General features: G+C 41.3%; 1 protein-coding gene across 4 annotated transcripts in view; it reads right to left on the bottom strand.

Annotated features, from left to right (window-relative positions):
• Positions 1-25,435, bottom strand: part of PHACTR1 (phosphatase and actin regulator 1) — a 500,199-nt gene that overhangs the window by 263,060 nt on the left and 211,704 nt on the right. The window contains exon 1 of one of the 4 annotated variants that reach the window (XM_036350311.1): positions 8,727-8,848. The exons of the other annotated variants lie outside the window; for them this stretch is intronic. The gene's annotated coding sequence lies outside the window, so the exon portion shown is untranslated. Of the gene's footprint in view, positions 1-8,726; positions 8,849-25,435 lie in introns of those variants that run through there. 4 annotated transcript variants of the gene reach the window in all.

Raw genomic sequence — 25,435 nt, forward strand, 5'->3', positions numbered from 1 at the left:
AGAAAGCAGCATAAACGTTATTTTATTTAAAGCCATTTTAGAAGTATTCAGTTCTGAGGATTTTAGTCATTAAAAACAACTCAAAAACTCAAAAATAAAGAGAAAAGTTTTGGTTTTTTTCTATTGGTAGGTCAATAGCTAGTCTGAAGCTGCTGTTTTCGAATCTCATTAATGAAATTCTACCTTAGGTTTCTGAGGACTAAGATACTAACAATATAATTTCAGTAGAGACATTATCACCTAAATTGTCATTTAGCAAATGGAATATGGTGAATGGGGCATGAGATTCCATGAATGGGAATGAATTTGAGTGGAAATCACGGTAGCCAATGGCTGCCTTCCCCTGGGTTATTTCTTCTTAAGGGTTTTTCTTATTCTCTTGAGTGGAGACAGATACACAGCACAGATTCCCCACAGAGACTATACAGTCAGCTGTCCGATATGCACATCTCAGTATCTGGGGCTCTGCCCCCAGGACCAAGTCCAGAACCTCTGCTCAGGCATCTGTTAGCTCTTGGCAAAACAGGGCTTCCTGTGTTCAAGACAGTGTTTTAAAATGGCTCATAAAAGGCTTCTTGGATATAACTAGTCCTTGCAAAGCAATATTTTGATGATTAAACTATAACTGAATCAGAAACATATGGAGTGAATTTCCCTTGGGTTTTGCAAAACATACTTTGGACTTTCTTTTGTCCAGAATATTTGAAAGATCGTTTTGAGTGTTTGTGGAATTGAACATGGCTTCATTTTTCCCAGTTCCGTTTTTATGCTCTGGCAATTTAGGAAGAGGACAAAGATTTCTTAGTCTTTTTTTTTTCCTCTTTGGTCTAAGCCTTTGTTCTTGAGTTACCAGATCTCTATACAAATGCAGAGTTTCTTCATCTAAGAGTTTCAGTTGACTGAGTAGGGAGTAGTTTCCAGCTGCATTGCAATTCTCTCTCTCTTTTGGTTTTAGAACAGTGCAAGAGGTTTCTTTTTGATTCATAAAGGAAGGGTTTCACACTTGGGTTATTTCAAAGAATAGAAGCTCTCTTGTAGGTGAACCCTTTCCCACTTACCTACAGGGATTAAGCTAACCGTTCTTGCTGTTTCTAGCATTTGAACTCTGTGGGCAGAGGTGTTTGGATGGAGTATCGCAGCTCTGGAGAGTATCTTCCATGTGGTCAGAAAGGATGCTCACCTTCTGGACATCTTGGTCGGGCATTTTTGAAAGAAATAAGGGGCCCAAGATGCTGATATAGGAGTATTTTCCTATTACATATTGTTAACATATTTTTTAATATAATAAGTAGACAAAATACCCTTAGTCCCCAGGCACAGTGGAAATAGCCCTTATACCTAAGTGTTGGGGGGAATATTTAATTTCTTTATCTGTCAAGGAAATAGCTAAATAATTCTCAGCAATACAGATTTGGGAAATTAAAAAAGAAATTTCATGTCTTTAAAAAAAGTTCAAAGATAATTGATATCTGAGATGAAAAGCAAAATGAAGACCATGTATTTTTATGCCAGGTGATCCAAATTGAGCAAACAAATAGCATGAGCATGCTTTCCTCTATGAATCAGTGCATGTGTAAATAAACCATAGCTATATTCATGTGAAATGCAAGGGTAATTAGGAGGATAATTCTTTTAAGTAACATGCAATGCATTCTAGGAAACTTTGAAATGTTTAACCTTTGTTATTAACCAGCACACCATAAAAGAACATATGCTAATTTCTGCAACTACCAAATAATTTGAACCACCCCTTTGCTACATCAAAAACAAAACAGAACAAAACAAACACCTCTAAAGCTTAGGAGAAAAGAGCAACATTCCTGTGGGAGAGAAGAATTTAAACAAAAGCATGAAGGTAAGAAAACATGTGGTGTAAGGAGAGAACAAGATAGGATATCACTACCATAATTATTCTTTCCCTTCAAGATCTCAAACTCCAAAACTTCTCACTTTTATTATAACTTCCAGGGTCACCGTGCCTGAGTTTGAATTCCTTTTCTGTTGTTTGTAAGTAGGGTGTCCATGAGCAACTTTCTTTACTTCTTTGAGCCTCAGTGTCCTCATCTATAAAATGGGCACCGTAGTCCCTCCCTCAAAGGGTTGTTGTGAGGATCACATGAGATTATTTAGCAAGAGACTCTCATCAGCACCTGGAATAGAGTGAGTGCTCAAAAAATAATGCTGGCATCTGTGTTCCGCAGCCCCAGTCCTTATCCCTGCTGGACTTGTGACTTACCCTCCCTGAAAACTTGGCACTCTGGCCTTCCCGGTTCCAACAGTTTATCATCTGTCTCTGAGGGATGTCAGAGTCCTCTTGGACCTCTTCCTCCTCTTTGCTCTCCGTGGCCAAGTCCTGTTGATTCAACTTCCTAAGCCCTTTTGTAATTGCCCGCCTCCCCTCCAGTCTTCATTGCTATCACCTGGTGCAGGCCTTATTCTGTTGTGACAAATGCATGTCATTGCTCTGTAACACTCCGGGCTGGCAGACTGGGTTCACACCTGCTGTCTAGTTCATGCCTCCTTATCTCTCCCAGCCTTAGCTTACCTCCCTGCGGGAGGAGATGAGGAGGTATTCTCCATCTTTACAGCCGCACTGTCCTGTAACATTGGTGTGAACTGGATTAGTGAACACCGGCCCACTGCTCCTAAGGAAATACAGGTTAGGTTCCTGCAAATCTCCACTCACAATGTGCTCATCAACTGATCATTTATACTTCGTGCGTTTCTGCTTCAAGACACCTTATTAGTGTTTATTGTTGATTCATTAACCTTGAACTCACAGCCAACAACACTATAACTCATGTCTGAACAAAGCTTATCTAACACATATTTTCTCCATAAAGCACATCACACCCTTCCTGTGCTTGGGAACAGTAGATAGTAATTCAGCACTACACTGGGGAGGATTTTAAACAACAAAATCACTAACAAAAAGCAAAATAAATAAATAAATAAATAAATAAATAAATAAATAAAGTGAGAAACATGATACTAAATACTAGTAGAGTGCAAAAAATGTTTGTTTACAGTATGAGAGCTGAAACAAGAGGTGGGTCTTTTTTGGGCAAGCTCTGCACCTTAAAATCAGGTCTTAGTAATACAGTTTCTGACACATTCCAAATTACATCCCATTTCTTTCCAAAGCCTCTCTCTAATATCCCAAACAAGCCCACTTGACACTGAGAGAGAAGATTGTATTCAGATGGCTAGAAGGTTGGGCAAACTGATTGAGATCAATAAGGCTTGACACCCCCTGCCTCTGAAATGGGTCCTGGTCTAAGGGGAAAACTGCCTGCTAATATGGAGTGTGCTCTTGTTATGATGAAGCCGTACCAGAAGGATCATGCTCGTGAGGCCTGGGGAGCTGATTCTTTCCGCTTGTTCATTGAAGGCATACCTTATGCACCTTTTAATCTTTATTGTTGAAAGTATTACATATGCATATAGGCATACCTTATTTTTAATGAAAAAGGACACGGCAGGGTGTTTTAAAGTTAGTAAATGTGTGCTTCTTTGTTCCTCCCAGTATAATTTTTTACCACCATCAGTTGTTTTAAAAAAGAAAACCAAGGTACATATCTTTGCTTGTGTGATACGCTGTGTTTCCTGTTTGGACCTAGCATCCAGACTGCTAAGAGGGAACTGGGATGTCCTCTACCAGAGGGTGCAAAAGGTCCACCTGCGGGTGCAGCTGCAAGTGGAGAGGAGATGAGGAAGGCAGTGAGCACGGTCCCCCTTATCAGTGTGCACCTGCAAATCATCTGCTCCTCCTTGTCACCACTTTCTCCTTCATGCCTCTTCATGGCTGTGAATTAGAATAGGTGTCAGTTTCCCTCTGCTTCCCATGTTTGTGGGGACATCTCAGCCATGAGCTGGGCCTCATATCTTTCTCTGAATCAAAGATCTGAAATTTAGAAAGTGATATGTAAATATCACTCACAAATCATCTTCTCTTCTCACAAATTTCATTTCAGGAATAAATAAGTGTGTATGTGTTTCAGGTAACCATGTAACTGAATGACAACAGGGACAGTTGGGGACAGTCTGAAGAAGTGGTGGAAAAGGATGCAAGACCACACCACACATGGCATGAACGCAGAAGATAGGATCAATTCTCCACTTCCTTTATGAGACAGAATATTCAAAGTAAGTGAGAAATTAGCCAATGAAATGCCATAATCCTTTCGACCTCAAAGGAGCATCTAGTTACAAATAAGAATAGCTGTCACCAAGAACAGCTGTCACCAGAGAAATGCCACCTTGCTAGGGTCAACCTCCTAGTTCTTTAACAGAACACCTCGGTGAAAGTAAAACAACAACAAGGTCCTCACTATCTCTGTTAGTTAAAATATGCCAGGAAGTCAAGCTTCTCTTGAATCTTGGGCCAGGTCTACCAGGCTACCTTTAATGGTATCTCCCCATACCAGTCTGGCAATATAATTTTCCTTTCCAGACCTGATAAATTCCTAAAGCAAGAATATACCTTTTAATGAGTTTTCCTTTTTTAAAAAAATCTTTTTATTGATTTCACAGAGAAAGGAACAGCGGGAGAGAGATAGAAACATCAATAATGAGAGGCAATCATTGACCAACTGCCTCCTGCATGCCCCACACTGAGGATGAAGCCAGTAACCTGGGCATGTTCCCTGACTGGGAATGGAACTGGGACCTTCTGGTTTACAAAGGTCAACGCTCAACCACTTGGCCACACTGGCTGGGCTTAATGAGAGGCTATGGGCTGAATTGTGTGTCCCCAAAATTCTTATGCTGAAGCCCTAACCCCCAGTATCTTAAAATACGACTGTATTTAGCGATAGAGCCTAGAAGGAGGTTATCAAAGCTAAATGAAGTCATATGGGTGGGGTCCTAACCCGATAGGACTGGAAGAGACACCAAGGATGTGCACAGAGAGAGAAAAGACCATGTGAGAAGATGGCCCTCCGCAAGCCACTGAAAGAGACCACAGGAGAAACCAACTCTGCAGACATCGTGATTTTAGACCTCTGGCCTCCAGAGCTGTGGGAAAATAAATTTCTGTTGCTTAAGCCCCCCAGCTCATGATGTTTTGTTATGGAAGCCTTAGCAAACTAATACAATAGATATTGGTTATTCATTATGGATTATCCAAAGTGATTTTCTTCCCTATTATTAAGAAGAAAATCCCATTTCTTAGTTACACACACACTGTGTCTTGTGGTTTTTTTTTGGGGGGGGGATTTCCTTTAATCATATAGAGCTATTAATACCTGTGTGATAGTTCCAGGTGGAGATCGAGTTGTTGAGGGGAATACTCTAAGGCAGGGGTCCTCAAACTATGGCCTGTGGGCCACATGCAAATACAAATATTGTATTTGTTCCCTTTTTGGTTTTTTACTTCAAAATAAGATATGTGCAGTGTGCATAGGAATTTGTTCCTAGTTTTTTTTTAAACTATAGTCAGGCCCTCCAACGGTCTGAGAGACAGTGAACTTGCCCCCTGTTTAAAAAGTTTGAGGACCCCTGCTCTAAGGTTCTAGTCATCTTTTCAGTTTTGACACGTCATCGCATTTGTTCCTATCAGCAACCTTGGGAGTAGGGCAATAATTATTTTTTATCATTTTATAAATGAGAAAACAGATTCAACTGATGATTCACTCAGAGAATAGGACTGAACTTGCAACCAAGACTTTCAATCCCACGGTCTCTGTTGTTTCTCCCTTTTACTCCTTTTCTTTCTCCCTAGCATTACAATACATATTTCCAAGTTTAGGGTGTTTTTACATTTAAAAATTTGTTTCTTTATTTTTGAACCATGTATCTTTTTTCCTCCTGTAATTCTAAGGGCTTTTTTTTTCCCTGTTTCTCTTAATTTTAGAGTTTGGTGTTGTCTTTGTGGTGGATTACTTAGTAGATATACTGCACTATTCATCACTCTGTCATTTGATGGCCAATCCCAGGGGGTACTTTTGATTCAGGTAGTTTCCTTAAGAAGCCCAGGCTCTACCTAGAAGACCTTCCATAAAACCCTTTCTCTTAACCCCTCCCCTATAACTGGATTCTGCATTTTATAGGTGGCTGAATACCCATGGAATGTAAAAGTAAAGGCCTTTTGACATTTTAGCCCTTTAGGCTCATGATATGACTGTCTTCAACTTTATAATACAGCAGGTCCTCAAATTTGTCATTTAGAATAACATTGTTTCATTATAACTTTGATGGTAGGAACTTAACTCTTATTTATACCAACTAGCCTATCGTAAAATTGGCTTTGTTATACATTGTTTTGCTTAAAGTCACAGAATCTATGAATAATGTCAAGTGAGGACTTACTGTCTATGGTTGGCAGTTTGCTCTATGGGAGGCGTGACATCCCCATGTTAGGAGACTACACGGAGAAAACAAAAGCTCGGTCCTCAGGGAGCTAGACAAGGGTAGCAGGTTCTGTGCTGTCCTAGTGGAAGCTTATAACTAGGTAGCCATGATCACGCTCACACATCCACCTGAGCTGGCAGATGCACATCTGTAGCCTGAGTCCAGCAGATTCAGAGCCACAACTCATAGCAGGGCTGAAGTAGGACAAACCAAGCCTGCCAAACCAGAACTACTTCCGTGGGAAAGTGTTTGAGGCTCTTTGGAGACAAGGGCTACTCTGCCTCTGCTGGGCCAACCTTGGTGTGTCCCCCAGCAGGTCATCAGGAGCAGCATGATCAAGGCATTAGGGGCAGAGAGTCTGCACACACATATTGCCCACCTACTGCCGCCACTGATGTCTGTGTGGCTTAAACCAGTTCAGTGAACGCTTCTGTCCAAAACCTAGGGACAATGATGCCTCCTCATAAAGCAGAATAGACATGCTCATGACTTAATTTCCGAACATTTTGAAGATCAAGAATGTTGATCTGAATTTGCACAACCTATTCTTCACCTTCTGGTTTTCAAGTATTTTGTGGTAACTAGGTCCCATAAATAATACTAATTAATAGCAGGTGTGTTTATTAGCTGCTGATTATGCTAGGCACTGTACTATGTGCTGTTCTACTAATGCATTATTTCATTTACTTCCCATACAATGTATGAGGTTTGTACTCCTACTATCCAATTTTATAGATAAAGAAATGGAGCCTTAGAAAGGCCAGGAAACTTGCCCCCAGTGTCACTCACTGAATAGGTGGCAGAATAGAAATGCAAACTCATGTCGATCTGAACACGAAGAGTGTATGCTTTTCACCGAAGTATCTATATTACTCTGAGGACTGGATTTTCAAAAGTTGTCCTATTTCACATCTTCTGACCAGTTGTCTCATAAACCATTGAACTGTCCCAGAAATGGACAGTTCTGTGTTTCTGACTGTCCCTCAGACTGAAAAGTAACACACAAACATCCTTTGTAAGACGCAAGTCCCAGTTCTTGGGGAGGATGATGTAGGCGCCATGACTTAGGCAGATTACAAATTTCAGAGAATGAGAGTGTAAAGCAATGCACTCCAAGCAATGCAGAGCATCTGTTATCCTCTGTGACTTAGAAGGCACTGACGGGTTGTGGAGACTATGCTGGCCATTCTTATGAAGCCCAGACCTCATTACATTACTCAAATGCAAAAATGCAGGTTTCCAGCAATTTTCAACTGATGGAAGTCTGGAGAAAAGGAATTCACTGTGCTGATATGAACTACTTAAGCAGTGCTTTCTTCAGGGGCTGCCATTGCAAAAGGGGATTTAATTAGAAAGCTCATGCTATGCCTTTTGGCTTTGTGGTTATTTTTTAGTTTTGTTTGTTGAGCATCAGAAGAGATGGAGGTGATGAGGCTGCAGTGGAGACACTTTTCAATTCCCAAATGTGGTCCATAATCTCAAAGATTTAAGAACCTCTGATTCAAGTTCAATTTTATTCTAATATCCAAACATTCTCTTGCAGCGATAATTGTACCATTCTACAGAGTTGTTTATATTAGATGCACTGAACTCATATAATTTGCTCCAGACTGGGAGGTAGGTGAGGAAGGAGTGAGGGCAGCAAACACTTGAGTCTCTTTCTAGGCCTGTTTCTAACACCACCATATTTTGTTTAGAGCACCTCATGTGGCCAAAAAAGAACAACAACTAGAAATAAACTCCTGCAAAGGAAAGCCTCGCCTATTTCTCAGGTTGTCTAGGAGTCCGTGGAAAAAAGATCCATTGTAGCATTGCTTCTTCACGCCCAGTGAGCTGTTATCAGCCCCCATGTGGATTTTATTTCCATGCCAAATTTTGTTTCAAAATGCCACAGCCCCAGATGGGGGTCCCACCAAACCTATTCCTTTATCTAATCCTTTTATTTCCCCAGTTATCTTATTTATTTAATCCTCAACAACTTCTCCCCAGACTCACTTCCCCCAAAATATCAATTGCTGATTCCATTTTCCCTTTGCTGTCTCTTTAAGTCAGAAACTCCCCCAAGGTTCCTAAGCTGCCTGCCTCAGCAGGCGTCCAGGGCTCCCAGCAAGTCTCCATCACGGTGAGATTTGCAAGTGAATCTTTAGGTCTGAAAAACATAGCCAGTTCCTCATCCAGTTCCTCTGACTTCCAGGCATCTGCACAGCCCCTGAGTTCCAGCACAGCCCAGGAGCCTATCCGAGGACTGTAAAAACAAATCAACTAATACTGGCAACTCCAAAAAGGAAAAATTCCCTAAACCGAGCAAAACCAATACAAAATCCAACCAACAAACACACAAAAGGCAATCAATTATTTAAAACTCAAATGCCTACCTGACAGATTTCCCAACGTTCTTTGCTCTCACAGGGAGCCTCCTGGCCGTTTCCCGGCTCCCTGATAACTGTGCTTTCTTAGGCTGAGCAACAGTCTCCCCAAGTGTGGGCTCTGAATACACATGCTACACACGCCCATCCAGCCTTTCCGTGCCAGGCAGCCCTTTCGCCTCCCTTCAAGGCCCCCGGGCTGCCCGTGCCAATTCCCTGACTGCTGCCAGCTCCTACCTGGGATGAAATGGGGCCGGGAAGGGGGTCAACACTCACCATGGACGACGGGGTGGCCACCCATGTAGGCAGGAAGGGTCCATCTGATCCCTTTCCTAACCTGAAACCCCCACCACAGATGGTTTCTCCAGGCTCATTCAGATCCCAGAACAAGTTGGCAGACGCTCGCTGGCATTCCCTGCACCCAGCCTGTGGAACAGGGATCGCTGTTTGCCTTCACAAAACCTCGGTTCTTAAAAACCTTGCTGGAGTCTCCAAGGAGTCATACGTTTTACTTGACATTGGCGGCAACCAGTGTCAGAAGCAGGGAACATTTTCAAAATGAAAGAGAAAGTAAGTCTATGATCCAAACCAGACCCCCAACCTGCACTTGGCCCTCTGCAGCCTCTGCAAGTCTCAGACTCAGCCCACCCGCCCAGCTGCTTCTGCCCTGAGAGAATTCACAGGAAACAGCAGCTTGGACGTCCCTAACTCAAGGCCTGGGCTGCCCTTTCTTCCTTCCTTCTTTCCTTCCTTCATTGTTTCCTTCCTTCCTTTCTTTCTTCTTCCTTTTTTTTTTTTTTTTTTTTTGAGTATTTGTTGAGCTTTTTAACATGCAGTTTGTCTCCTTCTGCAGGGAATTACTCAGTGAGCCTGTCACCTGACTCCCAGCAGCTCCATTATATAATTCAAACTGTGCTATTTGAGTTCTGATCAGAAAGCCACACTCCCTTTTTCCCTTCCCCACCAACCTCTCCCTCCCCACGGAGTGGAGGGAGAGGCAGAAAGGGAGACACTAAAAAACAAACAATGACCATTAATCTTTCTTGAAACTAGGCAGGAGGTGCTACATTTTTGCCTCATATTTTTATTTCCCTTTGGTTTGATTCCTTTGGGGTCAAGGACCTCCTAAATGCCACTGCTGAGTTAGGGATTTCTCAAGATGTAACATTTCAAGGTGTAACTAGCAGTTTCTTGATTTTCTTTTAGGGCGGCTGCCCATCGGTTATAAACCACTGAATGAATTTTCAGATGCTAGGGTGCAGCATCAGTGGGAAAGCCTCACATAGATTTATGACACATGCATAACAAAATCTAACACAGAGACAGTTTATTACTTTTGCCACACATCCATGTTTCATGAAATACCAAAGGGGTAGCTTGGGTGGAGGGGTCTTTAGCTCTGACCTTGGTCCTCATAAACCCTCTCCAACTACTTCAAACAAGCATAATGTCCAACTGAAAACTGCATACCTGCTATGCAAACACCTGCAGTGGTTCTCAACCTTCTGGGCCTTTATACAGTTCCTCATGTTGTGACCCAACCATAAAATTATTTTCGTTGCTACTTCATAACTGTAATGTTGCTGCTGTTATGAATCATAATGTAAATATCTGATATGCAGGATGGTCTTAGGCGACCCCTGTGAAAGGGTCGTTTGACCGCCAAAGGGGTCGCGACCCACAGGTTGAGAACCGCTGTCTTAGAAGCTGAGCCCCCAGCCTCTGCTTTCAACCACATTGAAAACCCTAAGGCCAATCCATGTGAGTATTTTAAAGCCACTTTCAAGGTAATAAGAATCATTTCAGTCTGTCCCAATTTCCCTTTCAGTCATCTCTGTCCAAATGATGCATATTGAAGGGCAAGCATGTTAAAACAGAATTGACCCATGGGTGACAGGCTCATGCAGAAACTTAGATGGTGTAAATAAGCATAACATTTAAAGCATCATGAAACAGGATGACCAACATAAAAAACTCCAACCTGTTCACTTTTCCCATGTCAGAGCTGGGATGAACTATATGCAGAGGGGCTCTGGGCTCTCAATCTCCCAGCCAATGGAGCCCTGTGGCTGAATATGGGAAGCACTGTATTTTTCTGTGTCTAAGACGCTATTTTTTCTAAAATCATTGGAATGAAAATCGAGGGGCCTCTTTTACACGGAAGTTAGACGAGGAGGGAGCTGCTGGGGTGCGTAGCTGCCCATACCTTGTCAAACAGGCTTCCTACAATCACGATCCTTATTGTTACTGACACCAGCTGCTGCTGTTATTGGAGGTGGAGAGTGCGCAGATACAACAGGGACCTGAATATTCTGAGCCCATAAAGATGTCAAAAGAAAAAAAGATAAATACTGGTAATCGATTGTTTTACTCTGCAAAATTCAAACTGAATATAATCAGCTATGCAGAAGAGCATGGAAATTGAGCTGCAGAGAGACAATTTGGACCTTCTTCCACTGAGTGTATGATCAGACAGTGGAGAAAACAGGAAGAACAACTTCTTAAGATGCCAAAAAAGAAGAAGGCCTTAAGAGGAAACCCAACAAAATGTTTAAAAGATTGATTTCTTAATTTGGGGTTGGAAAAGTAGGGCAAGTGTTATACATGAGTGAGTCCTTTACATGGAAAAACATGGTACTTGAAAGGACTGTTAAAGTCTGTGGGAACAAATGCTAATACTCATCAAACTTATTTTGCTTTATCCCAGTCTGGCCTCTTTTCTCTCTTCTGCATCACCCCAAATCTCCCCTCTCCCACCCCTGGCCCATGCCCATATCAATCAAAGGAAACCTCCTGGTCCTTCCTGCCTGTCTCCAGCATTGTAAGGAATATTAGATGCCATTACTACATTAACTGTGTGACATTAGACTGACAAGGTGCCCTAAGAATACCTTTCAAAATACTTTTAATGTTTGGAATATCCAAATATTCCCCTGAAGGGATATGAGATAGTTTCTATTCTCTTTATACAGAACCAAGGAAGCCAGTGATACAGGCAGAAATTAGAAGTCAGGTCTCCTGTGCTCAGTGCTCTGCTTTCCTAGGAAGACCCAGATACACATGAAAAAATTATAAATGTGTACACTTAAATGACAGATTGATGACTGTTTATATCTCTCCCTCCAGGTGTAGTAAATACAATGTGTTGTGGCAGTTGCTATGGCAACTAGTTTTTTATGAGATAAAGATACATAGGAAGATATTCAAAAACATCAGGTGGTGAGACCTTCCCCAGTAATAGAAAGATAAGCAATAATATAAAATATAACCTTGGCCTATATAAAGTCATCAAATATTGACATTGCAAAGCTTGAATTTCCTAGATCAGCCCTGTCCAATAGAATATAATGTGAGCCATACATATAATTTTACAATTCCTAATAGCTGCATTAAAAAATACACTGGTGAAATTAATTTTGGTAGTATATTTTATTTAATGAAATCTATCCAAAATATTTTAATGTATAATCAATACAAAAATACTAACAAAGTACCTTGTATTATTTTCTTTATTCTACATCTCTAAAACCTAAACCTTCATCACATCTCAATTAGGAGTAGCTACATTTCATGTGCTCAATAGCCATATGTGGCTAGTGACCACCATAGTAGATGGCCCTGCCCCTGACTATATTTGATCATTTGGGGTTTGGAAATTATTCTTTGAGTATATTTGTCTGTCTACTTGGAAATTTTAGAACAATAAGTTGCATTCATTTGATTCTAGCCTTGAACACAATTCAAGCAGTGTTTTATTGAATGGAGCAAGAAAATACATTTAGAATTTAAATGGTATTAAGGATACAGCTCCTTTCATGCCACCAGAGAATCTGTGAAGATTAAAAATAAATCTCTGGTTTATAGCAAGTTCCTTCCTTGGGTTGCCCCAATTGCCCAAGTTGGGGACCTCAGAGTCATGCTTGATTATAATTTCCACACACTCTCTGCACTCTCCTTGCATCCCACTGTGTAGACCACTAAGTCTTATCAAGTCTACCTTTTCTCAAGTCCCAGGGCCTCTGCTACAACCCAGATGATCCCAAGAACCCCTGCCAGATCTCTCTGTCTCCACTGTCTACCCATTCAAGTTCATTCTCTATCCTGCCTTCATTGGAGCATGCCCTAAAAGTAGACATTCAATCATGTAGCTTCTCAGCTTAAAGCTTTTAATAGCAATGTACTGCCTTTCAAATAAAACTCTCTGCTGTGATCCACGGGCATATTCTGATGTGATTCACAGGCAACCTTCAGCTGGCCTCTGGGAAACTTTCTGCCCATCACCTGGCTGTTCATTTTTTATTTTACCCTGGTCTTCATACTTGACTGTGCCATGATTTCCATGATTTCATACCTTTGTGTAAAGTCTTCTTCCTTTGCCTTGAATGTTCTCTCTTAAAATGCCTACCCCTCACCAAACAGAAAAATCCTTCCAGCCTAGCCCAAACATTTACTGTAACTTTTCCTGGTCTTGCTGTCAAAATGAATAGTCTTTTCATCTATGTTTTCACACAACTTTTGCAAATTTGTTATAAAATGTGTTATAATATATATCACTTTCTATTATAATTATATGATACTAGAGGCCTGGTGCATGGATTCGTGCACTGGTGGGGTCCCTTGGTCTGGCCTGCGCCATCTCATAATCCAGGACCCCTCAGGGGATGTCAGACTGCTGGTTTTGGCCTGACCCCCACAGGCCAGGCCAAGGGACCCCACCAGTGCATGAATACGTGCACTGGGCCTCTAGTATGCATATAACATCATGGTTAATCTCTTCCCACCCTACCCCCTTCCCTCTGAGATTCATCAGTCTGTTATATCTTTCCATGCCTGTGTGTTGAGCATCTGCTGGTGGTCAGTTCAAGTCATAGCTACTGGTCAAACAGTTGAATGGTTGTTTAGGCTTTTATATATATAGATGTGAGACAAGAACTTCCCTAAAAACAGGAACCTCATACCCTTTTCCTTGAATTCAAGTAGGATCTTAATAAATGCTTGAGGAATTCCAATACCTTTCCCTTTCCATTTCTCCTTCTTCCAATTGTTTAACCACTTGGCACATCATTACCATCATCACCATCACCATCATTGCATAGCAGCCAATAGTTATTAGCACTACTATGTACCAGATACTGTGCTAACCATTTTACATACATTTCACAGAATTCCAACAACAAATCTGCAAGTTAGGGACTTACTTTTCTTAGTTTTTAATAGCTGTGGCATCTTTAATTCCATTTCTTTCTTTCTTTTTTTAATTTAAATTTTATTTTTCAATTACAGTTTACATTCAATATTATTTTGTACTATTTTCAGGAATACAGCATAGTGGTTAGATAATCATATACTTGACAAAATATCCCCCTAGATATTTCCAGTACCATTTCCTTCTTGCAATAAGTGTTTTAAAGTGATTCTTTTTTTTTAAAAAAAATATATTTTTATTGATTTCATAGAGGAAGGGAGAAAGAGATAGAAACATCAATGATGAGAGAGAATCATTAATTAGCTGCCTCCAGCATGCCCCCCAATGGGGATTGAGCCCACAATCTGAGCATGGAGCATGTGCCTGACCGGGAATTGAACCGTGACCTCCTGAATCATAGGTCGTCGTTCAACCACTGAGCCCTGTCAGTCAGGCTGAAGTGATTCTTATAATGCCTATTATGACAAGCTGATGTGCAGTTATGCCTACGAAGAGTGCAGAATGTCATACTTGTTTGTTGATTTATTTGTTGGTGGACTAATGCATGTGTCCTTTGTTTTATATTTTTAGTGACTTTATCTCTTTAACACGTTCAATTCTTAGTGGCCTGAGAAAACAGAAAACTTAATAGCATTTTGTACAGAGTAAGAGTATAATGACTTTGAGTAAGGGGGAGAAACCCTGCCACATGAACATTGCAGGATGTGACATTGAGTTTTGCTGCTCAGTCATTTTTGGCTCTCTGGTCATTTCCACATAATTCAGTTTAGTAGTGCTTTAAAAAGTAGAGTGATTAACACCAAACGATGACGAGGAGGTGGAGCCATTGGAACTCTCATTCATTGCTGGTGGGAATGCAAAGTGGTACAGCCACTTTAGGAGCAGCTTGGTGATTTCTTACAAAACTGAAATTACTTTTGCCATAGGAGCCTGCAGTTACACTCCTTGGTATTTACCCAAAATAACTGAAAACTAATGTCTGCATGGAAATCTGCACATGGATAAACAAACTGTGGTACATCCATACAATGGGCTATTGTTCAGTGCCAGAAGAAATGAAGTCATGAAAAGATGTAGAGGAGCCTTAAATGTCTATGGCTAAGTGAAAGAAGCTGATCTGAAAATGTTCCATACTGTACAATTCCAACTAAAAGACAAAATGATGGTGACAGTAAAACACACACACACACACATGCACCCACACACAAAACAAAACACAGTGGTGCCAGGGAATGGAGGGAAGGAGGGATGTATAGTGAAGTATAGAGGATTGTTAGGCAGTGCAACTACTCCGCATGCTACCATAATGGTGGGTAGATGTCATCATACATTTGTGCAAACTTAAAGAATGTACAACAGAAGAATGAGTCTTATGAAAGTGATGGACTTTGGGTGATAATGATGTGTCAATGTAGATTCTTCGATTGTAACCAGTGTAGTATTCTGGTGGCAGATGCTGATAGTGGTGGAGGCTGCGGGGGAAGGAGGAGGAGAGCAGGGGGTATATAAAGACTCTGTACTTTCTGATCAGTTTTGCTGTGAACTACAACCTACTTTAACAAATAAAGTTTTGTTTTGTTTTGTTTTTTTAAAGTGGTGTGACCAGAGAATGGCTTGCTCCTGGGTGCCCAGGGATTGTCTCAGTAGCTTTTGGTACCAGATACAAGTTGTTTTCCCACTAGATTGTCAGTTGCTTAAGTTTATTAATTTTTTTTCTGTTTTGTTTCCACAACACCACTAAACTCATAGCAATGAATGTACTAAGGGATTAATAAATATTTGTTAAAATGAAATAAAGAACTTAATGCACCACATAATAAATACATAGTTCCCCCCACATAAACCCTATGATAGCTTTAGAATGATTACTGATGCGATTTCTGGAAACTCTGGAGCTTGGGACAGCCTCAGGCTTGGAGGGAGGGAGTGCCAGGAATCCCGGTTTAGGACCAGGGGAAGAGCAGGGTCTTGGGAAAACTTGGGAAGAGCTCTCTATGTCCTGGGGATCAGCCCTTGGCCACCCCCTGCCGGATTTATTATACATGACACAGAGCAGGGCTGTCTGCTGGGCAAGGGGCTTACTTACCCCTGTGAGCCCTGGGTTTCTTCTCTGAAAAAAGGGGATGAGAATATTGTGGGCTTTATACAAGGTCATGTCTATAAAGTGCTTGGCAGGATGATTGGCTAATGTCTATGCCAATTCATGAAAAATGCTTATTCTTAGTATTAAGTATTATTAGGTATCACATGGTAATAGTAAAGAGAGATAGGATGAGGGAGCTAATAGAGGTTGGTGGTGCCTGTGAGTTCATCTCCTATCTCACACCACCTTCTTTCTACTCAAGTTGCTATTGACACATATTAAGATGATGAACTGTTTGACTTCCACAACCTTTGTCCTCCTTCCTTTCTTTTTTCTCCTTTCCTTCTTTCACCCCTCCCTTCTTTATGATCTTTCTTCTTGCCTCCCTCTTCTCTTTTTTTTCTTCCTTCCCATGTATTATTTTAAAAATGAGTTTATTTTGTCCCTTGCTATTCTTGGCCGACTAACTGAGGTTCTTTTGTATTGAGGTTTTCTTGCCAAAGCCATATTAAGCTCACCAGGTTGCTAAACTTAAACCAGCCTGTTTCTGTTGGAAGGCCTGCAATGCCCCAAACAAGAGATGTATGAGGTCAAAGGATGGTTGATCAGAACACAAGGGTCTGCTTCACACAGAGTGTTCCAGAAGGAAGGCAGAGTCTGAGAGGGGAGAGATCTGAGGCCTCCGGCATAATCTATACCAGAGCATCTCAGACCTTACTCCCTGCCAAGTCAATGCCACCACCAATCGCAAAGGCAATTTTTCAAATTGCATTTTTGGCCAGCTTAGCACACTGTCTATGTGATAGCTTTACTTTGGGAGAACAATAGAAAAAAGCAGTTTCCCAGAGGGGTAGGCAGTTTAGTTGCTTCCTTTAATTGTCTCCAAAGCACCACATGGAATTTACGTGATGACCTGTATCCAAACAGAACCAAAGTCCAAGAAAGACACAAAAGGGAAGATGAGATACACAGCGACCCTTCTATAAAGTCAAATGTGCGAGGTGGAGGGAGACCTGGATTGAATTCTAGTTCTGCCACCTTCTCACCGGGGCCAGGTTATCTCCCCTTTGTTTCTGTGTGAAATGCTGATGGTAATACACTGGAGGCAGGAAGGGGAGTCTCTGACATTTGTAAAGCATCTGTCCTGGGCCTGGTGTACGGAAAGGCCTTGGCCAGGTAGGTTTTCTCTTGTCTAAAATGGAAAGAAATCACACAATCCTTCCTATAAAGTTCTGTGGTGGAAGTGATAGGAGCCCTCCAGCAACTGGTAAGTGCCACACGTGTGTGTGTGTCGTCCTTCCCACCTCCTCTGTCCCCAAACCTCCATGATGCAGACTATAGTTTCCAAAGATGGATACAACTGTATCTCCCACCTCACCTGCTCTTCTAGAACCTTGCCACTCCCACTATTAAGTGGTGGCATAATCTCTCTCTGAGTCTGGTTGGGCTTGGAACAAGATTGTCATAATTCGGTGAGACCACAGAGGCTAAGTCATAAAAGACAACATCAGCTGATACCTTATTAGTTGGAACACTTGCTCTTGAAGTATTCAGCTAGCAGGTAAGCAGCTGACATCACCGAGGCTGCCATGCTATGAGGAAGCTCAACCTAGCATAAAGAGGTTCCCAGATTCTCCAACCCTACTTGCCCCCCACAGTCATGGTGTGACTGCAATCTCATGAGAGACAACTGGAACCAGAATCATCCAGCTGAGTGCTTCCTGAATTCCTGAACCATGTTAATGAAAGAGAAAATCAACATACAACAAAAGTTAACTGGAAGAGAAATATTCTCTCCATTGTACTTTCATAGAGTACAAGAATATAGGGTTCAAAGCTTAGGTCCTTTATCAGGGAGAACTAGGGTTTAAATCCACTCCATTACTTTAGCCGTGTGGCCTTTGAGAAGTCCACAAGTCTAAAAAGGTGGTAACAATAATGCCTTGGTTAAAGAATTATTGTCAGGATAAATGAGGTAGTTAAGGTTAAGAACAGCATCAAAATGCACAGAGTAGTCCGGGCCAGTGTTGCTAAATGGCTAGAGAGTCAGTGCATGCACCGAAGGGTCTCGGGTTCAATTCCTGGTCAAGGGCATGGTTGCAGGTTTGTCTCCTGGCTCTGGTCAGGGCCCATGCGGGAGGCAACCAATCAATGTGTCTCTCTCACATCATACCAACAACAAAAACCCACACACGAAAATCCACCAACAGAGTAGGCACACATCTTAAATATTGTTCACCATCATCCTCATCCTCACCAATGCTACCAAAGCCGACACCACCACCACCAACAACTTTATTCCATAGTCATTATTATGGGTTTTGCTCCTAAGGCCTTACAGCTGGTTGGGATAGACCCCTTTCTTTCATTAGTCACACTTTCTTCCTTGTTGACATTCCCTTCAACCCGTCTGTCTATACAACTACATCTCTTAGCCTTATGGTAATATCACAATCATGAGGAATTGTTTTAAACAATCTTAGCTGCTTTGTACAGCTTACCCACAATCAACCATCACTTTACCCTCAATATTCTCAACTGTCTCAGTCATCATTACCTATTAATAGACAAATATTCTGGAGCAGAAAATCTGTTTTAAACGAAGATGTAGAACTATCTATCCCTAGGTCTGTTGGGCCATTCAGCTCAGCCTTTGGATACCTACACTGAGCCAACAGAAGAGTAAATTACATTTCAAAAAGATAAAGTATAACTTTATACTTAAATAGCATTACAGTTTAATTGTTCATCCATGTATTCATTCATATTTTCATTTGGTCATTCAACAAATAGTTATTAACAGTTTACCATGTGCTGGGCTGGACATACAAGTAGATGGGATTTCTGTCCTTGCAAATTTTCAGACTAGAAAGTAACTGGATTTGCCACCATCAGATAACCCTGGGTTTGAATCTGACTCTGTCACTTCCTACATCTTTGAATTGCTTACATCTTTTGAGTCCCGTTTCGTACCTACAGTTATTGTGAGAATTGAATGAATTAATGTACGGAGAGTGCCCACCACAGCACCCGCAGTGTGTATGCTTCTTTCCCCAAATGTCATCTAACATGATGCCACTAGACTCAGGGATGTCTGGATCCCACATTTGTGCTTTTAAGGAATTTTTCTAATTATTATAATTATATTTTAAGTCTCACTACTTTTGTTTCCCCCCAAGTCATAAATTCAATCCATCACTCATTCAAAAATTTAAAATATTGCTTTTCCATGTCTTTTTTATCCCCCTTCTGCAGAAAGCAATGTAGTAAGCATTGACTGATATGCAAATCACAAGGCAACTAGTGTCATCACACACAAAAAAAGAATAACTATCTTTCTATAGGTGATACTTGGGAAGCCACAGTGAAGTGCTAGGTTATGCAAAATGTTTTATATAAATAGTATAGCAGAAAGAGCCATAGTTCGCATCCAGTCCATAAAAGCTTACCTGGCCATTTGGTAACTTATGAACAAATTTTCCTATATTTAAAAGTTGGAATTATTGCAAAATTGTATTAATGACTTAGGGGACTGTCATAAAGATCCACCGGTCTTACTGCACTGTTCATAAAGCCTTTCTAGACTTCTGAGCCCTCTATCTTATTGGACACACATTGTAATTCTTCTCTTGCCTTCTGCAACACCACTTACTCTCAGCTACTTTTAAACAAACCAACAAGCAAACACTACTTATCTCTTTTTCTTCTCACCATTTGTCTGCTTCTTAAATCGTCTCCTGGTCTTATTTATCATCGTATGATCCCACATCTGATCTTTTCATCTATTACTCAGGAGCCTCTGCTTCTATATCAATTGCAATTTCTCTAATTCACATTCTTAGCCTCTCTCACTAGAACTATCACAATAACCAACTGGTCTCCATTGGCAAATTGCTTGTCTCTCTGATCTTTGTTTTCCACACTGACCAGAATTATTTTTTTAAGACCAGGCTAGTAGGTGACACTCCTCAAAGATTGATATGACTGTCCTAGAGCATAAAGTTCAAGTTGTTTAGCAAGAGATTCAAGGTTCTTCCTGATTTGCTCTGTATCCCCATCTTTTCTGTCACTGCATCCTTCCCCGATGCCTAACTCTCTGTCACAACATACTTCTTGGTATTCCATACATTTTTCATCTTCCCCTACCTATCTTCTTATCAGATAATGCACTTATTTTCTATCTCTTGCAACATTTCCCACTATATGCTCCTCAGAATTCTGACCTTAGGAAATGCTCTACTGAAGAAAAAGAGCTCTGATAAACAGTTCTGGGTAATACTGTCCTCTCTCCCCTTGGAGATTACATGCACATTAGCATTTCAAATGCTCTAAGAAGTCCTGCAACACATAAACAAGGTTAGCTTTGTTTAATCCAATATTTCCTAAACATTGAATTTTTTTTTCTGAAAACACTTAAATACTAGTTTATTAACTATATTTTTGGAAATACTGAACTATTCAAATCCTTTTTATTCATGTATTCTTTATATGTCCATTACTCATTTAATTGGCAAGTATTTATTTAACACCATGCCAGGCATTGGAGAATGTACTGGGGGAAAAATATAAAGCAAGATGGACATAGTCATGATGCTTACAGTTTTTCCTAAAGGGCACATAACTAAACATGCAACAACCACTAAGTGTGGTAAGAGCTATCATAAGGGGAAGTCAGTGCATGGTAGTGGGACTTAGTTTGGGGGAATGTTTACGGAGGGCTTCCTGGAGGAAGGGGCTTTATATGAGGACCTGAAGGAGAAGTGGGAGTTAGCCAGATAGGAGTTAGGGGAAGAAAGGGAAAAGGTGATGTAGGGAAGATCAATTTCTTGTGTGAAAGTCCTGAAACACAAGTGAGCGTGGGGATGACTGAGCAACTAGGCAATGCCTCAACCCAAAGGTCAACCTTGCATCCCCTCTCAGAATCTTCCTCTGCCTTCTTACTCTATCAGGCTTACAAAGTGGATGTTTAATAAATGCATGTTGAACTGCTATTCCTTTAGTAATTTGATCACATTATTATTTTAGGGAGACAGATAGGATATGTTAAAGCACAGAGAGGTACACCCCGCCCCCCAATGTACGCATACCATCCCTAACACTTTTAATAAAGTCAAAATAAGGGAGTTGTTTTAAAAAAAGGTTTATTGCTAAAAATGTATATGGATGTTGTTTTACTAACTTTATTTCTAATTTACTTTTTAATTAAACATAGATATATAATTGCAAATGGTTAGACGATTTTCTTAATTAACTCCGTTGTTGTCTAATCCTCTTTAACATATTTGCCATTCTTGGGTGGCTTGCTTTTGTCATCTAGCAAATAGAGAAGTAAAACTGTAATTGGGCAGATGGAACCAGACACTTAGAATTGTTGTACCTACACGCCCAGAACTTTGAATCAACATCTTTCCCAGTAGCCACCATACTGAGATTCTTCTATTGTTGCCTTAATTCTCAATATACTGTAATTCCTGCCTTTTTTCCTTTGGCTGCCCTCTGGTAATAAAAAAAGCCATCCCTTTTGTCATCTGTAGAATAGAGGGTAATGCCTCTTAATTAACAGAAGGAAGTGGTGCAATGTAGTGAGAACATTGCAATTGTTTCCAATTAATCCCACATGCAGTTTGGCAAAGTTAATAATCCATAAAATGACTTAGGGTCTAAATATGGAGAACAATCATATTTCATCAGACATTTTTCTATTGTTTCAACAAAAGCAAGAAAATTCAAAGGCTAGGTGCATACAAGATCTACAGATTTAAAGTACCATAAATTCAATCCTAAATATAATCTCAAATAGAAAAGAACTGCATATGTGCTCTTCAGATCTTACAAACTCCCAAATGTTTTATAATCCCTATAAATCATCACACACTGACAGGTGTCAATTCAACCACCAAATAATTAAACATTATTTGACTGAATCCACCTTTCATCATAAAAGCAAAGACCCTGTCATGGTCAAGGAAAAGCAGGAAAGACATGTACCTTTTAATTTTATCAGACAGCTATTTCTAAAATTTTTGAGGATGTAGAATGTGTCTTGCACATCTATGAACCCCTAAAAATGCCTCATAGAACATCTTACCCCAGATCCATAATACTTTTTTAAGAGCAGATCAACTTTTATTATTATTATTTTTATTGATTTTAGAGAGAGGAAGGGAGAGGGAGAGAGGGATGGATAGAAGGATAGAAACATCAATGATGAAAGAGCGTCATTGATCAGCTGCCTCTTGCATGCCCCTCGCTGGGAAAGGAGCTGGAAACCAGGGCACGTGTCCTGACTGGGAACCGAACAGTGACCTCTGGTTCGTGGGCTGATGCTCACTTGCTGGGCAGTACATTTTTTTTAAAATGAGGTGAAATACACCACATAAAATTCATCATTTTCACCATTCCTTCTTGCCTTTTTTTAAAAAGGGGGGTGGTGGTGGGAGGGGGGTTTTGTTGCTTGTGTGTTAGAATATTTCACTTACTGAAGGGTGAGCAAGAGATAGGAATTGGTGTTGGAGAGCCAGTGTCATGGACATAGGTAGCAATTCACTCATGGGTGCTTTTCACTTAAGCACTTTGTGGGTGACATCACTTGTGGGTGGGATGGGCGAATTTATGAACCTGGTGTTTCCTGTTTAAAGCTGTTCAAACCTGGGGAGGAGTTTTTCCAAAAGAGAATAGCTAAGAACTCTGAGTGTATTGGATTTATTTTTATTAACTCGGGTTCCCCTATGGTATTTTGATTGCAAGCTCTCTATGCTAACATTTCAGTCTCCTTTGCATGCCTCCAGCTCTACTACTACATTTTGAAGCCACCACTGTCTTCAGTGAAGGAATAAGAATCATTTCAGTCCATCCCAATCTTCTGTCTTAGCACCTGCAATGAAAGGACAGCAAGTGTCTATGTCCGACATACATATCAAGAAGCAAGCATGTTGGGGCTTTTGGAAGATGGCGGCGGTATAGGCAGACGCGTCCCAGGTCGTGTCCCTGAGCAAATGGAGTGAGCAGCTGAAACTAATAACATCCACCCCGAATTGGCGAAATTCCTCAGCTGGCGAGACGGTTTGCAGCCGGGAAGAGCAGAACTCTCCTGGAAAGGTAAAAAAACCAGGGATTTGGGCAGGAAAGTTTGCCACACCTCTGAGCCCAGAGAGTCGGAGGGAGACCGCGTGGCAGACAGCCGCGTCCCTTGGGACAGGCAGAGCCCCTGACGGGGGAAAGGAGAACTGCGGGATTCCTGGCGCCGCCGGGGGAATTGAGAGCTGGGTCTGTGATCACAGAGGACTGAGCCTAAAGGGGGCAGCCTGAAGAGCTGACCAGACCATGCAGTCCCGGTAAGAGAAGAAGCTTACAGAAACCAAGCCTTCCCCGTTTCCGCGGCCGGCGTTTGTTTGTTTGTTTTCACTGAACCCTGTTCATGGGACATTTCGGATACAGACACTCACCTGTGCTGAAGAGAGGGAGAGTGTGCGGAGGAGTAGAATCTGGGGAGAGACTGAGGAGAGAAGGGGGGCCGGGAGAGGCGGCAGCGAATTGAGTGCTGAGACACCCCTGAGCCCAGGACTGAGGCAGCCATTCTCTCCGGAGAGTGAGACTCCTCCCCCCAGCCCCCAGGCAAGGAGCACAGCCACACCCAGATTCCACCCTGTAGGAGATCAAGGATTAAAATAACCTGATCAGTCCCTGGGAGTTAACAGGGTCTGGCCTATAGAGGGATTTTCAATCCCAGCAACAACACAGCACTGGTAACTCTTATGCAGCCAGCTCTGGGCAGTGAACTTCCACTGGACAGAGAGGCCCTGTAGCCTCAGAGGCCAACCCCAGAACACTGCCACCCAGAGGCTGACCCACAAACTGACTCTTTGCTAAACACAAAATAAGGCAGTCTGGGAAACAAATGCGGCTTGCTTTAAAATAAGGACTGTGGTTTACAACACAGAGGAACAGTGTATCGCAGGGAAACTCAACACTCTCCTGAATACCTGGCAGGTCTAAGGCGAGCCACACTGAAGAATAGAAGAACCGAAGGACCTTCACTACTGCAATATTTTTTTTTTCTTTTTTCACCTTTTAACTAAGAAACCAATTTTTTTTCTCTTTTTTTTTCTTTTTTTTCTTTTCTTCTTCTTTTTTTTCTTTTTTTTTCTTCTTTTTTCCATCACCTGATTTTACCCTTTTAATTACTACCTTCTTATTTTTAACCAGTATTATTACTGCTACCATTTTACCATTTTTTTTTTAAAGTGCCATTTTATTTTCTCTTTATTTTATTTTGGGATTAGTGTTCTCCATTCTATTTTCATCGTTATATTATTGGTTGTTTCTAGTTTGCATTCATCTCCAGGGAGCTGTTGCTGGAATTTGTTGGGATTAATGGCTGTTCTATAGGAGTATTCTCCTCATATAAAAAAGTCTCTTCCCCTCTTCCACTTCATTCTCTCTTTTCGCTCTTTATTTTTCTTTTCTTTTCTTTTCTCGCTTTTATTTTCCCCCCTCCTTTTTCCCAATTTCATTTTTGCACTCCTTTTTTTGGTCCCTAATTTTCTTTTCTTTTTTCTCTTTTCTCTTTTCTCTTTTTCTCTTCCTTCTTCCTTATCCCCTAATTCTCTTAATTCAGGTGGTCACCTTTATTTGGGGTTATTCATATCGTGAATATATTTGTGTATAGTGCCTGGTACGTGGTGCATTGTTGTGTTGTATTTTGTGCCTTTAAATCAACGCAGCAGATCCAAGCAACAGCAACCTCCTGAGCACCACACCCTCTGCTGAGGAACAGCAGCTGTACGTGAAACCTTGCTCCACCAGCCAGAAGAGCCACCACAGCTGTGAACAGCACCCACCAGAGGAGCTGCTGCCAACTGAAGAGCAGCTGCTACCGCAATCGCCCGAAGAGCAACCACAGACCAAGGAGTCACTGCCACCAAGGGAGCAGCCACTGAACGACTCAACGTCTAGATATGTCAGCGAGATCAAACATGGGTAGACAAAGAAACCCCCAAAGGAAAGAGAAGGAGGACTCTCCAGAAAAGCAGCTAAGTAATACAGAGGCATGCAACATGACAGAAAAAGAATTCAGAATAAGGGTCCTAGAGTGCATAAACCGGATGGAGGAAAAAATCGACAACCTCTCCAAGAAGCTAGAAGAAACAGATGAAAAAATCAACAACTTAAGTAAGACCCAAGAAGAAATGAAGAGTGATATAGCTGCAATGAAAAACTCCATTGAAAGTATCAACAGTAGACTAGGAGAAGCGGAGGACCGAATTAGTGATTTAGAAGACAAGGAAGCAAAACACACCCAAAACGTACTGCAATTGGAGAAAAAAATGAAAAGACAGGAGGAGAGCCTAAGGGAGCTTTGGGACAACATGAAACGAAACAACATACGAATAATAGGGGTACCAGAACAACAGAAGGATGAACAAGGAT

Source organism: Myotis myotis, unplaced genomic scaffold (assembly GCF_014108235.1).
Source record: "Myotis myotis isolate mMyoMyo1 unplaced genomic scaffold, mMyoMyo1.p scaffold_m19_p_2, whole genome shotgun sequence".
NCBI classification, from domain to species: Eukaryota; Metazoa; Chordata; class Mammalia; order Chiroptera; family Vespertilionidae; genus Myotis; species Myotis myotis.